General features: G+C 37.5%; 1 pseudogene; it reads right to left on the minus strand.

Annotated features, from left to right (window-relative positions):
* Nucleotides 1-5,828: 5,828 nt before the first annotated feature.
* Nucleotides 5,829-18,191, minus strand: LOC122119867 (annotated as a pseudogene).
* Between the last annotated feature and the right edge of the window lie 3,487 nt (nucleotides 18,192-21,678).

The raw sequence follows: 21,678 nt of genomic DNA on the forward strand, positions 1-21,678 counted from the left end.
AAGACCCAAAAAGAAAGCAAACACACACTTCCGTATCCCCAAAATAAAAATTATAAGAGGAAAAGAAAGTTTCTGGAAAACAATGTTTTTATCAAAAAAGGCAAAGATTAAAGATTGAAAAAAGTTTTAGAAAAGAAAAAAAAAATTTTTTTATATAAGGTACCAAAAATAAAAACTAAAAAAAAAAGAAGACGAAGAAGAAGAGAAAAAAGAAAAAACAAGACAAAACAAAACAAAAAAAAACACTTCTTTGATTTTTTTTTTTGGGAGGAGTGGGAAAAATCCTTTATCTCCCTTGTGTCTTTAACGAGCCTCTTGTTGGAGTCTCTTGTCTGCTTGTGGTCCTGTGGCTTGGTTGGTTTCTTAAGTCAGTTTGTTCGAACAGGCAGTAAAATGCTCTGCTTTCCCCAGGATTTGGTGATCCTCCTCCCAGGCTAGTTCATTGGGAGACAGATCTGCTTTGAGTATCACAAAAGAGAGGGATGCAGTGATGAGGCTAGGTTCTGGTAGCTTTTCTGGGGCTGGTTTGTGAAAACCTCACAGAGCCCAGCCTGGAGCCATTCTCAGGGTTTCTGTTTACTGATTTTCAATTGCTTGTCGAGGCTGCTAGAGAGAGGGGCAGCCTCTGGCTCTGATTACCCAGTGAAGAAACCCACTCCTCGGGCTGGCGCCCTAGCTGGGTGACTTTTCCCTGGGTGAAGCTGAGTCTGGGAGGTCACGCCGCCGTTAAGTTCTTGTGACCTGCTAAATGACTCATTTTATTCCAAGGCCTGAGCTGGAGCTAGCAGATCCTCCGAGCTTTGTCGGTATCCAAGATGGAGATCACCGGTGCTAGGGGGCGGGGGGGGGGGGGGGGGGGGGGGGGGGGAGAGGTGGCCTTCCCTCCTCTGTTCCCTGTGAAGGAGTGAGGACATCAGGCTTCTACTCAAGCCAAGTCTTAGTTCCTGGGTCGTCTCTGATCTGCGAACTGCAGGATGAAGTTGTCCGCTCCTTGTCGGTTCTTGCTGGTGTTGAGTAGAATCCGCTAGCCTGCTGCATCTGGCTCCTTCATCCTGGACTCTCTGTTGCTTAGGTATGGCGCCTGCGCTTGCCCGCCACCACCACAGCTGCCACCGCCATGGCGGCTGCTGGCAAGGGCTCAGAAGTGTCTCCTTGCCTGGGTTTCCTTCTCTGGAGTAACTCTCTGTCCTGTGATGGCACACTTGGTGTAATTCTCTGACTTAGGACTGTTCACTGGCACTCTAAAACTGCTTTCTATGCGAGAGCTTACTTAGACTCCAGCTTCTCCTCTGCCATCTTCCTCTCACTCCCCTATATTTGCTTTTTTTCTTTCACCATCCTCAGGGATAATTGTCATCATTCCAAAACAACCTGTTGTATTCTATTTTATGTTGCACAGAATGTATAACACACAAATGAGAAGTCATAACACAAAAATCAAAACTATACTATTGAACTAACCAAATAAACACTGAAGTCTCTAAAAGGAGAGAACTTATGGCAGAAGCTTCAGTAAACCTGGAGAAAAAGTTACATAATGGCAGTACTAAGAAGGGATCTGCTCATGATGACTGGGAATGAAAATGAAGGAAATTTTACCAATAAGAGTTATAATGGCTGAATGAATGAAACCTGCAGTTCAAATTAAACATGGATTTCAAGAAATTCAATTCACTCTAGAGTTCCAGGAAGATGGCAGAGGAGAAGCTGGAGGCTAAACAAGCTCTGGCATAGAAAGCAGTTTTAGTGTTCCAGTGAACAGTCCTAAGCCAGAGAATCACACCAAGTGTGCCATCACAGTACAGAGAGTTAGGCCAGAGAGGGAAAATCCAGGCAAAGAGACCGCTCTGAGCACTTGCCAGCAGCTGCAGCTGCAGCGGCAGTGGAGCCAAAAAATTATATTAAGTGAAATAAGCCAGGCTCAAAGAGCCATACGTCCCATGGTTTCCCTTATTTGCGATAACTAGTATATGTTGGAGACAAGCAGAAATGGTCAGATAAGTTGGTGTTAGGTGAAATGAACCCAAAGATAAGGATTCAAATGTTTTTTTCTTTCTTGCAGTTGTTTCTAACATTTTTATAAGATGACTTTTTTCTTCTTATGTGTTCTACTTTCAATAACTAATGGTTTTTTTTTTTTGGTAGTTCTCTTTCACTTCCTTGGTTACATTTTTCCTAGGTACTTAAGGTTTTAGGTGCTATTCAGCATTTGATGGTTTCCCTGGCTTCTTCCTCAGTCTGCGGACTTTTCAGCTGAATGGGTTTAATTTGTATTTATGTGTTTTTTTTAAAATCACAGTTCTCAGGCTATTTCTTGGTAGTGACAGTTTTAATCTAGTCACTCTAGAATTGAGTCTATTAACACCCATTTTCCAGCATGGGAGCACAATGCAATCTTCAGTGAAAGATTTAGAGGTCTAAGCCCTTAGCCCCCTACCCTCACACAGTTCTTACCAAGCTTGTATCTTTTACTTCACTCAAGTCAACCATCAATTCACAGTTTATTCTGCTCTTGACCATTGTTTCCTTCCTTGGAAGCTGCTGAGCTGTGATTCCACCCACAGCTAAAAGGAAAGCTTAGAGATATAGCTGGCCCCAATGTCCTGCCCACCTGAGACCTCTCACCTTTGTTTCACTGAACACAATAATGTGTTCATTATTTCTCTGCTGAGATAAAATCTTTTTGTGGAGAAGTGCTGCAGCTTTTTCATCTCTGGGAGTTCAGGAATTCAAGAACTGCCATGGTTGTGTATTTACTCTACCTGAAATCCACTCTGGGGCTATTGATTGATTCCAAACTACTTTGCTTCCAGCCCTCATTTTCATAGCACTTACGCTGTAAATCAAGTGCAAGACTGGCTATTTTACTAGAGGATTCCCACAATGAAGAATAAAGGTATGTCTCTTCCATTCTGTGTTTCAATGTTCTTGTTTTGTTTTATTTTGGGCACTCAAGACCTGTGCACTGTTCTTGAGGTTTTGTACTCAATGCTAGTGATCTACCACTTTGAGCTGTAGTGCTATTTCTAGCTTTTTGGTAGTTAATTGGAGATAAGGGGCTCAAAGGTCTTTCCTGTCCAAACTGGCTTTGGAGCAAAATGCTCAGCTCTCATCTTGCTATACCTAGAATTACAGGCATGAGTCACCAACACCCACTTCACTCTGTATTTTTGTTTTAGGTTCTCACTTGCTATCTGGGCAAACCAATAGACTTGGATCCTTTTTTACATTCCCATAACAACTGTGATTATAGGCTGCTCTGTTGCAACTAACATCTGCATAGGATTGCAGTGGAACTTTCATTTCCTCAATCTTGTCCTCTTACACAGCTGGAATGACAGAAATCTTCCACCTAGTCCAGGTAAGAGATCCCATAACCTTTTTTTTTCCAAGCCTGGATTCAGAGAACAATCTTGTTATTCTCAACTATGATTCTCGGAGTTTGCTATTGATTTTTGGCTTTGTATTAATTTTTCTATTCTTGCAAAAATGCATTGTAACTTCAAGTGGAATAAAAGTAAGGCTATAGTGTGCTTTCAGGGATAGAGCCAAATTCACAATTTCAAATCTGTCAATCTTTGAACACAGGGTGTCTTTCCATTTTCAGGTTCATATCTATTTTTGTTTACTTTATAGTTTTAGTTTTCATCATAGAGGTCTTTTACAGATCTTTTCCTAGGATTTGAGTCTTAGCTATTTGTTTTTGTAAAGCCAACATCTGAAGGTATTTATAAAATCAACTTTGGATTCATCTTAACTTTCTTTTATTTTAATGGATTAACAATTAATTTGGTCCAAATAGACAAAGAGATGTTATTTTAATCAATGAACATGAAATCCCTAATGGTTGGTAGAATATATAAACCATTTTAAAGCAACAAAAAATTAGATAAAACATATGCCATATTATCCCCAATACAACACACACACACACACACACACACACACACACACAAGGAAGATTGGGAAACCATGATTCAAGGTCCAATTCCAGCCTGCTTGTTATGAGTAAAATTTTATTGTAATACAAGGGAAACGTCTTTTATACAGCTACATTTTCCTTCTTCCCTCTGTCCTTCTATCTAACCATCCATGAACTTTCTTTTCTGTGCCATTAACCCTCTCTGTGCCCTCCATCCTTCCACTCTTGCTTTAACACATCAATACACCCATGGTTACATTCTTTTAATTTTTTTCATTTTAAGAGAAAAAACTATTATGTAAGTTTACAGAACTCCTAAGAAGAAATTATCTAAGAATACAAAATATTATGCAAAAGCACTAAAATCATATTATCCCAACAACTTTATATCACAAAATTAGGATTGAGTATTTCACTCAGTATTATAAATTCAAACCTATTAATGAAAGCTCTGAAATAAATCAGGAAGATAGACAAAAACTCAATAGAAACTGGTGAGTCTGATTTTTTTGTTAGTCATGGAGGATGAATTCTGGGCCTGGGTGCTGTCTCTCAGCTCTTCAGCTCAAGGTTAACACCCTACCACTTGAGCCACTGTGCCACTTCTGTTTTTTTTTTCATTTGTTAAACAGCATACCCTCAACAAAGAACATACACACAATATTTTTTGCAATCGATTGCTATATTTTCAACTACAATTTAATTAGTAGAAAATTATAGTCAGTTACATAGTAATTTATTTATTAGAAATGTAAATGTGAGAAAAGTTTTGAATTCAGCCTGGATAGGAAAGTTCATGAGATTCTTATTTCTAATAAAAGACCAAGCAGCAATAAATGGAGGAGCTGTAGTTCAAGTGGTAAAGCAGGCTTGAATGAAAAAAGTAAGGGACAGTCTAGGCCCTGAGTTGAAACATGAACAAATGAATTTAATGAATTTCAGAAGAAACATGTAATGAATGGTAGAAGAGAAAGAATATGAATACAATTGTGTCCATATGCTTTAAATATGTGATTATGTAAAAATAGTATAGAACCCACTAAGTTAACCTATTTTAAATCTATTTGGAGTTTCAAAATGTGACGGATAAACATGTTGATATTTCAATACATTGTTAGAAGAGATAACGTTACAAGAAATAATCTTATATGTATATATTTACTGTTCAAAGTTGTATGTATCAAATTAATAAAGAGCGTTTAAACAACAATAAATTGGGAAGAATATCCAGGCATGGATGAGCAAACTATCATGCATTATAGACTCTAATCTTCAGAAAAAAGGTCACCTACATTTTAATATTAAAGTGAAGAATATTTTTTAGCTTATTCAAGTCATAGTTATATGATGGAAACAGAGCAAGAAGGAAGAGGAAAAGAGAGTGAATGAAATGGAGAGACACAAAGAGAAGAACAGACAGAGACATAGAGAAATACCACACAAAAGAGACTCAGGATTGTTGGAAAGGATGATTGTGTGAGTAGAAATATACAAGTATTGAACAAACAATTTCTGAGATATTAAAAGATGAACATTTGTGAAGAGGAAAATATTAATGAAATATATTATATGATTCTGCAAAATGGTGGTATACAGACCAGAAATTAATATACTTAAAGATTTAGAAAAGTGATTAAGAAAGACAACAGTGAAAAGAAACTGAGAAGAAAGGATACTAAGATTAAATGCAAATTATATAGGATGAACCAAAGTTATAAAAGAAAAATTCAGATTTAAATGGTTATCACCACTACTTGTAATTATCAAAGCTAGAAAAATGATGAATATACCTTTACTCATTACAGTAAATATTCCACAATACAAACTAATATAACAATGGAAAATTACTATAGATTTAGATCAGACCTATATACTAATCAAATATATGAGTTTAATTATAAGAAAGCTAATGTCTCCTACTATGTCTTTTATCCCTAATGCCATGCAAAGGATTACTATTAGGCATTAACAAGATGATGTAACACTTTGGGGCAAAAATACAGCCTAGGAGCCCTGCCCCAGAGGCCAAGATGGAGAAGACCTCCACTGCCACCATGACCTTCCCTTTGGCACTGTGGTAGACAGGCAGGAAGGTGAGCCATACACTGCAGAACACCAGCATGCTGAAGGTCAGGAACTTGGCTTCATTGAAGGTGTCAGGAAGATTCCTGGCAAGAAAAGCTACAGTGAAGCTGGCCATGGCCAGGGAGCCCAGGTATCCCAGGACACAGTAGAAGGCAGTGAGGGAGCCCTTGTTGCACAGGATGATGATGTGGCCATGTTCAGAGTGTGCATCTGTGTCAATGAATGGAGGAGAGGTTCCCAACCAGAGTCCACAGAGGGTCACCTGGATCAAGGTGCAGATGGGTATAATGAATTTAGGAGCTCCAGATACCAGCAGCCACCTCAGCTTTCTCCCTGGAGAAGTGGCCTTGAAGGCCAAAACAACAGTCACTGTTTTGGCCAACACTGTGGAAACAGCCACAGTGAACACAACCCCAAATGTGACCTGCTGTAGGATGCAGGTGACTGTGTTGGTACGTCCAAGAAAGAGCAAGGAACAGAGGAAACAGAAGATGAGGGAGATGAGCAAGATGTAGCTGAGAGTCTGGTTATTGGCCTTGACAATGGCAGTGTCTTGGTGTTTGACAAACATTCCAAGTACAGCCGCTGATAGCAGAGAGAAGCAGAGAGCCATGCAAGCTAGAGCCATTCCCAAGGGATCTCCAAAAGCCAGGAAACTTGCAGCTCTCACGAGGCACTGGTTTCTCTGTGTGTTGGCATACTGATGAACTGCACATTTCACACATTGCTCCATATCTGGTGAGAAGAGTAGGATCCTATTAGTTCTTGTAATGAACTCTTTTTCTTTTAAGAATTTAGAAAATTATTCACTTAGTTATAATCCTAAAATGTCAGGATTTACAATCATAAAAATATTTTTGTTTCTTTTCTCAACCACAATGACCTCCTATTACTATCCTCTTCTTTATTCAAGGTTTTTTTTAAAAAATTCAACTGTTTTCCTTCAGTAAATATCACATGTATTGATAATGTGACAGTTGTGGTATTCTGCTATTCTATCAACAATTTTCTATACTTTTTTTCATTCTTGCCAACAGTTCTGTAATCCTATTGAAAATTGTAATTGCGAGGCTTATATTTTCCTACATGTCTCCATAAAACAATTTTATCACTGTGGATATTATCCTTGCATTCATGTCATTATGTTTGTCTCTCCTTCTCACCTGTGAAACTTCAGGAACAGAGTGTCCACTCTTAGACACTCTATGGTCATGCTCATTCTTAAACTGAATCCACCTTTATGAGCACTTGCTTTGTGCCAAGACCAGTTCTGGGTACTGAGAACTAAAGATGTGCCAGATCCTTAATTTCTGAGTAGGTAAAATGTAACCTTTAAAATGAACACTGTCCTTAATAAGACTTATGCTTAATTTCATGTTAGAGTTTACACTTTCCTAAATTTAACTGATAAGAAGGATTCCTGGAGATAACTTTGCCTGCAATAGACTACAGAACATAACTGAATATGTAATTGAAAGGCATGATCTATCATATTGCAATTAGAAAAACCACCACTTTTCAAAATTAAATTATTAACAGAGAGAAAGAAAACGGGCTATGTAATCCTATTATACAACTTTGGCATTGACTTCTTTGGATTGAGGAAAACTAGGGAGAAGTGGAGAGTTTCTTCATAATTCATGGACTCACCTGTCCTATTAGCAATCTCATTCTCTGGGCAAGGGGTACAATCAAAGCAACAGGCAGCCTTTCCCTCCTGAGGAGATTTCCTGAACCCAAGACCACAACTCTCACTGCACACAGAGTGAGGAGTCTGAGGAATATCAGGGATGTGTCAGTAACTGTTTACTTGTCAAAAAGTCCATTAAAAATTAGATTATTAAACATAATCTAGGTAAGTAAACATAATGTAGGTAAGTGCAGTTGATTAATTGAATTCTGTTATAGATTCCATATTCCACGATTCCCAATGACCTACGTGGTACAACCTTGATTTCTAGGCTGTTCAATTATTGTATGAGATCTTTAAAAGGTGGAAACTAATGTTGAGAACATAATGCCTAGTGTATAGCCCTATGGAATTTCCTTGAATTATATTTTGTCTCCTACTCATCTGTTACATGGAGAAAAGCAAGGAGGAAGACCTCCCCTTTATAGCATTATGTGAACCCCAGGCCTATCATATCTTTCTCTTTGTTTTCCAGCGTCCATGATGTGAAAATCTTCTCACAGGGACCTTCAATGATTCCTTTCACGGTAGATGGTTAAGTAGTAGGTCAATTAATCATTGAATGAATGAATACAGAAGGGAGAAAAAGAAAACTTTGAACCACATAAAGTAACTTATCAAGTACTTTATCATGGTGTTAGAAACCCACTGAGAAAAATATAATTTATATCTCACAACAATATTCTAAATTGAAACTTAGAAACACATTTACTTATTTTGGTTCTTATCTTTGGGTTATAACTCATGGTATGGACACTGGACTTGATTTTTTTGCTCAGGTTATCACTCTACTACTTGAGTCAGACCTCTACGTCCAGATTTTTGGTGGTTAGTTGGAGATAAGTGTCTCATAGGTTTTCCTATGTGAGCTGATTCTAAACTATAATATTCAGATCTCAGCTATTTTAGTAGTGAGGGATTATGGGAGAAAGTTGCTGACACTCAGCCAGGTCTACATTTAAAGGTTGACTTTTGCTGATTTGTGTGTCCTTACAATTATTAGGATTAGATCCAACTCACCTCTGTAGTTCTTATGGCCCACTCTATCAAATCTTCAGATAAAGACAATTGATTGCTATGTGGAGCATATGGAGAAAACTTCCCTATTTTCACTGCAAGTTCAAGGTCTTCTGGAAAATTCCAAATGTTCAGAATGTCATACTCTGGCTTCAATTTCCTTTTCTTGTCCCAAATCACTTGATCTCCAGTAGGACTATACCAGTGGCTGTTCTTCAGAAAAGGGTGCATCTAAAGGGAGACACTTTCTTATGGTGAAGTACATCCCAGATTTAAGACAGAAAACATGAAGTAATAAAAGCTTCTGATTGCCTTCAATATCTGATTCTGAATTCAAGAATAGCACAGACACCTAATGAATTACCCACCTGATCAGTCAGGGAAGGAGTAGAAAGCCCCTTTTCAAAGCAAATCATTTTGCGGCAGCTTGCCCATTAAGAGTATTTTAAATGAATTTCTATAGTTTGAGCTTGCTAAATTTTTAATAGCATAATTTGAATGAAACTAGGTCACCTAATGAAAATTACCTGTTCAGCAGCAGTTCATCATTTTCTATGACTGAAGAAACTTGTAGGAAAAAAGTTGATTTTACAATGCTCAAAACAGTAGTTTTGAACATGCTGAGGTTAATGGTAACTGAAGTAATTTATATACAGGGTGCTGACAGCTCCCATATGCAATCCTAGCTACTCAGGAGGCTCAGATCAGAGGATCATGCTTCAAAGCCAGCCTGAGCAGACCAGTCCATGAGAACCTTTCTCCAATAAACTATTCAGAAAAAGCTGGAAGTAGTGCTCAAGTGGTTAAGCACTAGCTTTGAGCACAAAGAGACTCAGGGACATAGCCCAGGCACTGGTTCAAGCCCATGGACCAGCCAAAATTAACCAATAGAAACATGGAATATATTTTGTCTTTGCTATTTCTCTCCTGTATTCTTGCGAGCATATGCATGCATGATTAGTGTATCACACAGACATTTAAGCATAAAGGATTATCTAGGGTTTGGGGAAAAGACTTGAATATCATTATTGTGATGTTAATCTGCATTTGTTCAATTTTGCATTTACAGTAGTTTCTGTTAATATAAAGTAAAAAGCTTAACATTTGAGCAAATTACTTCAGAAACTGAAATATATATTAATTAATTAATAGCAACCAAGATATGTATGATCTATGAATGCAAACATATATATATATATAAGTATGTATATATGTACACACATGCATACATACAGAAATATTTAATTTCATACCATAAGAAGCCCCTGTAGCATTGTATTTTATCATGATGTGTGTCATCTAACAAAGAAGAAATTACCTGTGCAGGGGAAGGCACTGTCTCTTTTCTATTTCCCATTGTTTGAATTTCCATTTGATGAAGAAGCATCCCATGGAGAGCCTGAGCCACAGCATACACAGCATTGTATATATTGTAACTGTCTCCAGACATAGTCATGTCAAAAGTATGGCCCAGCAAAACCAATCCAAAGAGGCATCATGAAGATAATTGTCCCATGTTACACAGTCAGACTCAGCATCTGAGCAATTAAAAGAGAGAAACCACAGCCTAGCAAGAAATATGTCTTCCAGGTATTTGGAAGGGTTGACTGCCTTGATAAAATCTGTGAATCCAGAAAGATCTACATGATGGTGTGTAAAAATAAGAGGTACATGCAATGAACCTAGCAAGAAATAGCTCCTGTTCAGGGTGAAATCCCAGTGTGAGTTAATGATACAAACCTTACCTTGTGTGAAAATTTGCTCAATACAAACCGTTAAAGCTATCAGTGAATCATTATCAGCATATATGATGAGGACACTTGCTGCATATTTATTTATGTCATGATAAACTGCCATGGTTTTCTGTATATGTGACATGCCTTGGGTTGAAATAACAATCTCATAGTCTACACAAACTCTATTCTTGGCCATCTCTTCTTTCAATTCAGCCAGAAACCAGGAATCATTCTCATCTTGTGAGGTGAACAGTCCCACCCAGTTCCAGCTGAAGTGAAGCAGTAAGGAGACCATGGCAGTGGCTATTGATGTGTCCTTTGGGTCCATCTGATAGAGAGCAGGAAACTTGTTATGATCACTCAGGGCATGATCAAAAGGACCAAAGGTAAACTAAAGAGAAAGAAAATTGGACACTCAATGAATGAGAAGATTGCCGTGCATCACCATCTCATTCTTGAAGTCTGTTAAGAAACAGTTGAGACGTATTCCCTTATAATGTTCTGAATCTTGGTTGTTTCTGTGATCATGTTTCCATTCTCATCTCTGAGTTTATTTATTTGGGTGTGTTCTCTTCTTTTTCTGATAAGATTTACTAAGGGTCTGTCATTATATTAAGTGAAGTAAGCCAGGCCCAAAGAGACATAGGATCCATGGTTTCCCTTATTTGCAATAACTAATATATGTCTGAGAGAAGCAGAAATGGTCAGATAAGTTGACGTTAAGCAAAATGAACCCCAAGATAAGGACTCAAATATTTTTTTCTTTCTTGCGATTGTTTCTAACATATTTATAAGATTTTTTTTTGTTGCTTTGTATGTATCTCCCCCATGGTATAACCCTTGTTTTCACTGTATTTGATGTTGGTATAATTTAAGGAAGAGAAGGGAAAAAACAAATTGTTTAAATAGGAATACAGGTGGACCCATTGCAACAATGAGATGTACAAGAAGTTATGTAGAAAAATGATCTTTACAACTTTGGTGGGGTGGGAGGGATGCGAAGGGGTGGTAAGGGGAGGAGGAGACAGCAATGCTTGATAAGAAATGCACTCTGTATCTTGTCCATGTAATTGTAACCCCTCTGTATGGTATTTTCACAATAAAAATAAACAGTTGAATAAGTGGAAGGTAGGTTTTGTTTTACTTTTTGAAAAAAGTATTGTTTTTGAATAGTTGTACAATGTCAGAGTCATTGACCCGGGTAACCCCATCTGAACTCCTGTGTGCTCCGAAGGTGCATGCTGGCTTGAATTCCTCTGGGGGAAGGGAGGAAGACGTCCCTTCCTCCCTGCAGGGCAAAGGTTTTGTGCCCAGTGCCAGACTCAGGTTATGGTTTGCAGGAAGTGCCATTCATGCTCCTCCTATTTAACCATGTAGAACAATGCCTTGAGACTCCCTTTGTGTACTCACTTATGCTTTACCTACTTTTACAACCACCTTGATTACTGGAACTGCTCCACATTTGTTGACAAGGATTAGCTTTTCCTGCTTACTAACTTAAAGTTAAACTCTCATTGTCTGTGTTCCCGTAAAACTGTTTAAGATTAACTCTCTGCCTCTGACTGAAGATTTACTTTTCCTGTCTGTGTGCTTATATAAGCATGTGATGTTTCAATAAACTTTGTCTATACCCACATGGTATGGTCCCTTTCTGCCTACCAGACAGCACTTTCCTGGATCCTACTCTGTAAACAGTAACAGTACAACATATCAATGTATTTAAAAATGTCTATTCATCCTTGTCACTATTTCCATCAACTTTTTCCATCAATATCAACCTTACCCACCCCCTGATTTTCCTAATTCCATTTTCACACATTTATATTGAATATTATATTTTTCTTCACCCATCCATTCCTTATTACTATACCTATTTCCCTTATCACCTACTTCACTCAGACAATATATGCTGCAGCTTTCTGGTGTTCATATTTTATATTGTCAGTATATCAGAGAAGTTACACCATGGAATTCTACCCATCTATATGCTGTAATTTAGTGAGACTGATCATGTATATATGTACAGGGCTATGTGTATGCCCATATTTAGTTTATATTGTGTTCATATTTTAGATATAACTTTCACATATGAGAGGACACATTTACCCTTTCTCCCTCTGAGCCTGATTTACTTCATTCAAAATAATATCTTGTGTGTGTGTGTGTGTGAGAGAGAGAGAGACAGAGAGAGAGACAGAGAGAGAGAGAGACAGAGAGAGAGAGACAGAGAGAGAGAGAGACAGACAGACAGAGAGAGAGAGACAGAGAGAGAGTGTGTGTGCATGACACTACAGGGACACAAACTCCTGACCTCTTTCAGTTCCTTGGCTTTTCCCATCAAGGGTGGTGCTCTACCACTTTAGCTACACATTCACTTTGTGGTCTTTCCCGGTTAGTTGGAGGTACAAGTCTCCTAATTAGCTTGGATTACAGGTCTGAGCCATCAGAGACCTGTTCAACATATCTTCATACTGCAGTCATTCTCTATTTCCTGACTCATTAAAGAAACTTATTGATAAGGTTTCAAACAATAATTTATCCATTTGTCTAAAAAAAAGTGTTAAAAAAAAGAATTTGCCACAGGTCACTCAGGTGGGCAAGAAGCCAAGGGCGATTCAAGCCCACTAATTCTTAGGCACTTGTTCTTTACCCCCCCCCCCCCCGCCAAAAAAACCTGATTCTATTGATTCAAATCCTTTGTCCAAGCCTTGTTCACTTAAGTATGCTATAAATATTCATTTTCTCCAACTAGTCCCTAGAGAATCTTCTGGTCCAGTATGCCTTCTACAGGACTTTTGCCATGGAGTTATAATATGTCTTGTTTTACTTATCTACAGTGTGAAATTGTATGTTCTCTGACTCCTTCTGGGTAAAAGTAAATAAGAACTAAGTGCTGAATTTAAGATAACTTAAAAATTAGACTCATGATATTACCTCCCCTACTTCCACTTACCATTTTAATGAAAATCCCTTGCTAGAAGAAATAAAAAGAAACTTCGGTATAAACAAGACACCAGCCTAAGATGTAAAATTTATGAAGGCATTAAGGTAAAACAAACAAACAAACAAAAAACAGCAATCGCGATGATTAGTATTTCAAGACATTATTTTGAAAAGGAAAATGCAAAAAGCATTTCACATTTTGGAAGCTAAGGATCTGTGAAAGCTGATCCTTGCCTTTACTTAAAATTTTCATTCAGGGCTGGGAAGGTGGCTCAGTGGGAGAGCCCTTGCCTTGCATGCCTGAGGCCCTGGGTTCGATTCCTCAGCACCACAAAAGCAAATAGAAAAAAGACGGAAGTGGTGCTGTGGTTCAAGTGGTAGAGTGCTAGCCTTGAGCTGAAGAGCTGAGGGACAGTGCCCAGGCCCAGAGTTCAGGCCCCATGACCGGACCCAAAAAAAAAAATTTTTTTTCATTCAACATTTTTGCATTCACGTTGACTTTTCTGAAATACTGCATTAAAATATTATTTACCTTAAAAATTTGTCTGGTCTAACTCTTCCAGGTCCTTTTCCAAATATTGTATATGTATATATATATATATATATATATATATATATACATATATATATAACTATCTTTGATTACTTATGTTTGATATCACAAAGCTTGATAAGTACATAAATCTAGTCTCCTATCATTTTCTGGAAACACCTGAAGTGAAACCAAATCAGATATTTTTAAACAAATTCTATTGTCAAGGTAATGTACACAGGTGATGTACAGTTACATAAGTAAGGTCATGATTACATTTATTGTATAACTTGTTACCCCTTAACTCATTTTTCTCCCTCTAAATCAGACATTTTTATTTCCTTCCACACCTCCCACCCACACCTGTGGAAATCTGTGGAGTCCTAGCAATGTCCCAATCTGGTCAGATGTTATTGCTGATGGTCCTGTAAGCACTGCTATAGACCTGCTGTCTCTCATACAGGAGTAGTTTGGAATCTCATACTTCCCATATAGCCAAATGAAGGGATTCTTAAACATTGTCCAAGTTCTTAATTCAACATTATAGATATCAAATCCCAGAGTCATGTTATGTAAAAGTTCAGGGTTTTTGTTGATCTCCTCAGTAGCAAAGGCCATGGCCAAAACAAGCTGATAGTTCTTGAAGATAAACCTGCAAAATGAGCATAGATATTGAGGAGAAATATTTCAAAACTCATGGCTTTGATGATTTGAATGCTTATTTGTCAATGAATATGTTAAAATATGACCCCAATTTGAATGAAATATGAATGTAGTGTCTTATGATTGTATATAGAATTAATTAAGGACATGGATGGAATTTGTCATGAGTGAGAGGCAGAAAAGTATTCAAGTAGAAAAAGAGGTTGGTTGGTCCCAATTATCATATGCACCACAGCCAAAATTTGTTGCATGTTGACAGCAAATACTTTGTTGCCTTTATTGTAGGACAGCTAGCTCTACCTGTGTGAAAAATAAATCTTGTGTTTTAAGTCACCTGGTTTATGTGATGTGTTTATATGGCAGGGCAGGCTAACTAATGAATGTTCAATTTGAGTTTAACTTTTAGAAGCAAAGTGTTATTTATGGAAGACTCTATAGCAAGCTGTGCTCACAGACACAATATATTGAACAAAAGAGAAGGGATGCATCCAATTCCATGAAACTCATTATTGAAAGAGAAACCACCACCATGTGGGTTGAGAAATTGTAAGCAAGCTTTACATTGAAATCTGAGTTCCAAGGCCACCATGGTAAAATGCAGTGACCACTGTTCTCTTCCCAATATACTTAGATTGAGATACTAAAAAAGAACAAATAAAGAGAAATGAAGAAGACAAAGGACTTTTATTTATTTCTCTGTGTCCTCTCTGTGTGTGCCAGTCTGTTTGTGTGTGAATACATGCACAAATGCATGCATACTATAAAGAAGTTAATAGAATGAAATCAACCTGCATTGTTTAAAAGGAAAAAATGAAGCCACATTGGAAATACTAATGAAAAGATTAACTTATTCAATATATGCTGTAGGTATATGTGAAATAATCTCAATGAAAGTCACCATGTTTGTAAGTTGTCTAAACTGAAGAAAATAGAAAAATTGAATTGAACATACACATATGAAGGATTAAAGTGTAAGTAAGAATGAAGATGTGTGAAAAAGGTTTCTCAAACATTTATAACAATATTTTCAAAAAAGAAAATATAGAGAAGCATACAAAGTAATAGACATAAAGATTAAAGGATAATCAAATATTTGACAATGACATCTATAGCATGCTCTCTTATGATAAAGCACTTACAGTGAAATACATATACAGGAATGATTCTCTAAACTATAATAAAAATGGGATCCATATCCCATGTCCCCATTTCCCTAATAGATTAGTCCTCAGTAGAAAACATAAGTCAGGAGAACATGGCAAGAGATCTTTAGGTACTGAAGATAAAAATTATAAATTATCCACCAATAGTATTGTATCTAGCAAAGATATACTTTAGAAATGATGGAAGGATAAAGATGTTCTGAAAGAAGCACAGTTAAGAGAATGTATCTTCACTAACTGTTTTCTACAAAAAATAATAAAATGAATTTTTCAGTCCAAAAGACAGAAACATTAATGAACAAGAAAACTATATAAGAATATATATCCTGTATCTTGTCAATGCAATAAAAGTTGAGTGCAACAGCAAAACAAATCACAGAAAATGCTCAAAGTCCATTCATCTACTGAGGGGCATCTGGGTTGGTTCCATATCTTAGCTATAGTAAATAATGCTGCAATAAACATAGTCATGCTGCTAGCTTTAGTGTAGTCTTGTTTGTGAACATTTGGGTAAGTGCCCAAAAGTGGGATTGCTGGGTCATAGGGGAGCTCTATGTGGAGTCTTTTGAGGAACCTCCATACTGCTTTCCAAAGTGGTTGAACAACTTTACACTCCCACCAACAATGCAGTAAGGTTATACACAATGGAATTCTATGCCTCCATCAGAAAGAATGACATTGCCCCATTTGTTAGGAAATGGAAAGTCTTGGAAAAAATTATATTAAGTGAAGTAAGCCAGGCCCAAAGAAACATAGGTCCCATGGTTTCCCTTATTTGCAATATCTAGTATATGTCTAACTCAAGCAGAATAGTTCAGATAAGGTGATGTTAGGGAAATGAACCTTAAGATATGTATTCAAACGCTTTTTTTCTTTCATGCAATTGTTTCTAACACATTTATAAGATTATTTTTTTGTTGCTTTGTATGTCCCTTCCCCACAGTATAACCCCTGCTTTCACTGTATTTGATGTTGTTATAATTTGTGGAGGGGAAGGGAAAAAACAAATCATTTAAATAAGGATACAGATGGACCCATTGCAACAACGAGACATACAAGTCGTTATGTCGAAAACGAACTTTACAACTTTGGTGTGAGGTGTTGGGGGGGGGAGGATTGGGTGGAGGGACCAGGGGAGGATGGGAAGGGATGGGAAGGGGAAACAAAGGAGGAGGCTACAATGCTTGATAAGAAATGTACTCATTATTTTTCCCATGTAATTGTAACCCCTCTGTACAGTATTTTCACAATAAAAAAATAAATAAAAATTTAAAAAAATAAAAAATTGCCTAAAAAAAGAAAGAAAATGCTCAAAGTCATGGAAACTAACCATTGCAGAGTTATCAGTAGGTCTCAGAAGAGATAAAGGAAATTTAATCGTATCTGGCATTCCACGTAAATGAACACAGAAAATATCAACTCCTTTGGCACATGAGAAAGGCAGTTCTCAGAGGACAGTTCATGTCTATAAGTGCTTGCATGAACCAGTTAGAAAAATCTCAAGTCAATACTCTAATGATACACATCAAAGACAGAACTGACACTTCCAGGAAGAAAGTGGCATCATTACAAGTAAATTCCCTTGGTGTATGATAAAAGAGAATTTAAGTTTCCAGCCCACACTTCACCACAAGAAAGCCACACCAATCAAACTTTAAACAGATAGACTCATTCTAATACAGAAGAAATCTCACAACAGAAACACAGAGCAGAAACCATCAGGACAGCAGACCCCTGATGAGCAGCTGCACCTTTGGCCCCTGGCCTCCGCAGGCAGTCTATGGATGCCTAGAGGGACATGCCTGAAGTGCAATCAACTTTAACCAGAAGACAAATATCATGCTGAAGAGATCACATGGCATGGCAGTAACCTTTTGAACACAAGGAGAGTAATCAGAGAAGATCTCTAAATTAGCTTGCAGACCCTGACTGAGAGTCTGCAGCCACTGGCACACAAAACAAAGGAGGAGAGAGACACCATGTGAGGGAGAGCAGGAAGAAGAGATTGAGACTGCCACATCCAGATACAGAGGTCTCTCACCAACACTCAGATGGCCAGGCCAGCACAGGCTCCGGAATTTGTGAGTACCTCATTGAGGACCCATCCCTTGGAGGAGCAGCTCCTAGTGGTGACTCCAAGTGTCCTGACCAAGTCCCCGGCCTATGAAGGAGGGGACATATTTGAAGAGGGCAAAGATCCAAACCCTTTTCCCCCACCTTTTGCCACTATCCGGAGAGTCCCCTGGGACACATCTTTGCACCTCTGCCAGTAAAGTAAAACTTCGTACCCGCAGATATCAATGCAGCACAAAGCCAGGAAAGCATTTGGGAAAACAACACTAGGACCTGCACCTGTGCCAGCATACTGCAACTCCAAACTCTCATGAAAGCTCCGGCCAGCAAACAGCAACACTCCTAGAAACCAATGGAGCTCGAACATACCTGGGAAAAGGAGACCAGTACTTGCCACTGCATAGGAAAGAAGGCTGAAAACTATTACACCTCCCATTACATTCCCCACCCAGCATCACTGATAGGAACAGCTGCATATAGTACCAATAGTAACTAGCGTTTAGTTACAACTCAGACCTAAGTATCTTCCTCTAAAGGTGTACTAAGTCGGGCCATTCCCATAGAAACTTCAGTGAGAAACAGCCCTGATTTCTGACGCACTAAAACAAATGTTTATTTAAATATTTTGTTTTTCCCTTCATTTTCTTTTCTTCTCTCTTCTCCTCCTCCTCCTTCTCCCTCATTTATATCCTCCTGCACACTCATTCACTGTTTCTGCCTTCTTTTCTCCTCTAACTCCCCTAAAACATGTAGCCCTCTCAATTAAATACACCCTTAAAACTGCCCCTATCCATTCTAACCTTACACCACAACCTCAATATTGTCTTCTCACAGCACTATTTCATAGCACAACAGAATCATCACAACAGATCACAACAGATCACAACTTAGTGATCCCTATAACCCCTAAACCCACACAAATAAAACCCAACAAAGAGACAGAACACTAGCTGCCTAGTTTATCTAGAAAACAAAAAAGAACTTATTTAAAAGATCACAGATTCCCCAAAGATAAAACCAATAGTGTCTTCAAATGGGCAGAATACACCACAGAAATACCAGAAATATACAAATCCAAGGAAATATAACTGTCACAGAAAATAACCGGTCAACAAAGCAGAGCAACAGTAATCTAGAAGACACTTAAAAAGTTATACTAAAAGCATGGTTGATGAATTTAATGAATGAAAGTTTGAAATTATACACAAGAAAAATTGTGAGCATGATGAGGCTAACCAAAGAATAACGGAAGAATTAATGTAGGCTAAAAAGAAGGTGTTAAATGAACTCCAAGAGATCACAAATGAGTTCAATGAAAAAGCAGCAATCCAGTTAAAGGAGATCAAGCAAAATACAAAGAAATAAAATGAATGATGCGAAGAGGTCTTTAGACATCCTAAAACAAGACTTCAAATAAGAGGTAAAAACCTTAGAAATGAGAAAAACAAAAACAAAAAAAACCAAAGAATTAAATAATCAAGTGGAAAGCCTCTGTGCCCAAATAGATAAAGTAGAAGACAGAGTTTCAGATCAGGGACACAGAACAGATCAAATTAAATGACAGGAGGTTATTATACATATCAAATCCAAGAAGCAATAAAGAAGGAATTAGAAGACCCAATATGTAGATTCAATTTAAGGTTGATAGATACACAGTAAGTGGTAGAGCAGATAGTCAAGGGGATAGAGACCAGAGATCTCAGGATCCTAGCAGAGAGAATTCCAAATACTCCAAAAGAAAGGCCTTTTCACATAAGAAGCATTTACAACACCCAAAAGCCCGGACTGGAACAGAACATCATATTGGCACATTGTAATTCACACACAACCAGAGGTAATCCAGGAAAGGAGCCTGAAATGTGTCAAAGAGAAAAAGTTGATTGCTTATAAAGGGAAACCTATCTAAAAAGAACAGACTTCTGTGCTGAGAACATGAAAACAAGAAGAGCCTGGCATGATGTGTTCCAAACCCTACAATCAAGAAATTATCAACCAAGAATACTTAAACTTAGCAAAGCTCTCTTCCATAACTGAAGAACAAATTGATATATTCAATAATAAAGAAAAAGGGAAAAAATTGTATCCACCAAAGTAACACTCCAAAATAGTTAAAGCTGTCCTTTGTACATAAAATCAACAAGAACAAGATATAGACAAAGAAACTGCACCTTTTCAGAGTACAGAGGAGTCACAGCCCCTAAAGATGGAATTGGTGAACAGGCATTAACAGACACCTCTCAGTCGAAAACTTCAACATCAGTTGGGTTAACTCTCTAATTTAAAGACATAGAGTGGCTACTTGGATCCAAAGGCAAGAACTGTACTTCTGTTGCCTACAAGAGACATATTTGGCTGACAAAAGCAGACACATTCCCAAAGTGAGAGGCTGGAATTAAATTTTTCAAGCAAATGGTCCCAATAAACAGGCCAGTGTAGCAATATTAATATCCTAAAGTAGATTTCAAATTAAAATCAGGAAGACAAACAAGGTCATTACATATTAATAAAGGCAACTATACTCCAGCAAGATATGACAATTCTTAATAACTTCCCACCAAAGGCTTCCCATTCAACTTCACCAAACACATACTACTTGACTTAAAACACACACACATATAAAAGCACAGTTTTAATTGGGGACTTCAACACATCATTGTCAGCTCTGGATAGATCAGCTAGGCAAAAATTCACCAAAGAAACACCTCATATCTGAAAACTACATCAACTACAAAGGAAGAGGCAACAATGCTGGATAAGAAATGTACTAATTACCTTGCTCATGTAACTGTAACCCCTCTGTACAGTACTATCACAATAAAAAATCTTATTTAAAAAACTACATCAACCAATTAGATTTAACAGACATCTAAGACTCTTGTTCTACAGCATCAGAATATACATTCTTCTCAGCAGGCCATGGCAGATTCTCCAAAATAGGTCATATGTGAGGTTGCGAAGCAAACCTGTGCAAATTTTGAAAAAATTGAAATGATTCCTTGCATTCTATCAGACTACAATAGAATAAAATTAGAGCTCAAACCAAATGGCATCACAGTAGACTCTCTAACTAATGTAGACAGAACAACACATCATTTAATAATCCATTTTTGAGATTAGGAGTGAAATTCAAACATTTATGGAGTTTAATAACAGTGAGCACAGAAAATATCATTTCCTCTGGGATACAGCAAAGACAGTATTCAGAGGAACTTTTATAATTCTGAACGCTTACAAAAAGAACTTGGAGAAAACTCAAATCAACACTTTAATGTTGCACTCTACAATCCAGGAAAAGAAGGAACAAGTCATACCCCAAATTAATAGAAACAGATACTAAAAAATAAATCAGAAATCAACAAATTTGACAATAAGAAACTATAGAAAGGATGAACACAGCAAAATGCTGGTCCTTTGAAAACATTAACAAAATTTACAGACCCTTAACAAGTTTGACAAAAAGAGAAGGGAACACACATACAAATTAATAAAATTAGAGATGAAAATGGGAACATCACTACAGAAATATTCAACATTCACAATATTACTAGGGAATACTTCACAAACCTTTATGCCAGTAAATGTGAGAATCTGGGAGAAATGGAAGCATTTCTAAAGAATATTGATATCCCAAAACTGAACCAAGAAGATTTACCTCAAATAAATAGAACCATAACAAATAATGCAGTTGAAATGGCAATAAAGGATTTCCCATCCAAGGCTGGTCTTTGACCAGCAGAAATTTTAAGGTCTGCAAAGGGGAACTCACACTCATACTCCTCATACTCTTCAAAGAAATAGAAAGGGAAAGATCACTATCTAACTCATTCTATGAAGCAAACATAGTGCTCATCCCC

Source organism: Dipodomys spectabilis, unplaced genomic scaffold (genome assembly GCF_019054845.1).
Source record: "Dipodomys spectabilis isolate Male_0828 unplaced genomic scaffold, ASM1905484v1 ptg000173l, whole genome shotgun sequence".
In the NCBI taxonomy this organism is placed as follows: Eukaryota; Metazoa; Chordata; class Mammalia; order Rodentia; family Heteromyidae; genus Dipodomys; species Dipodomys spectabilis.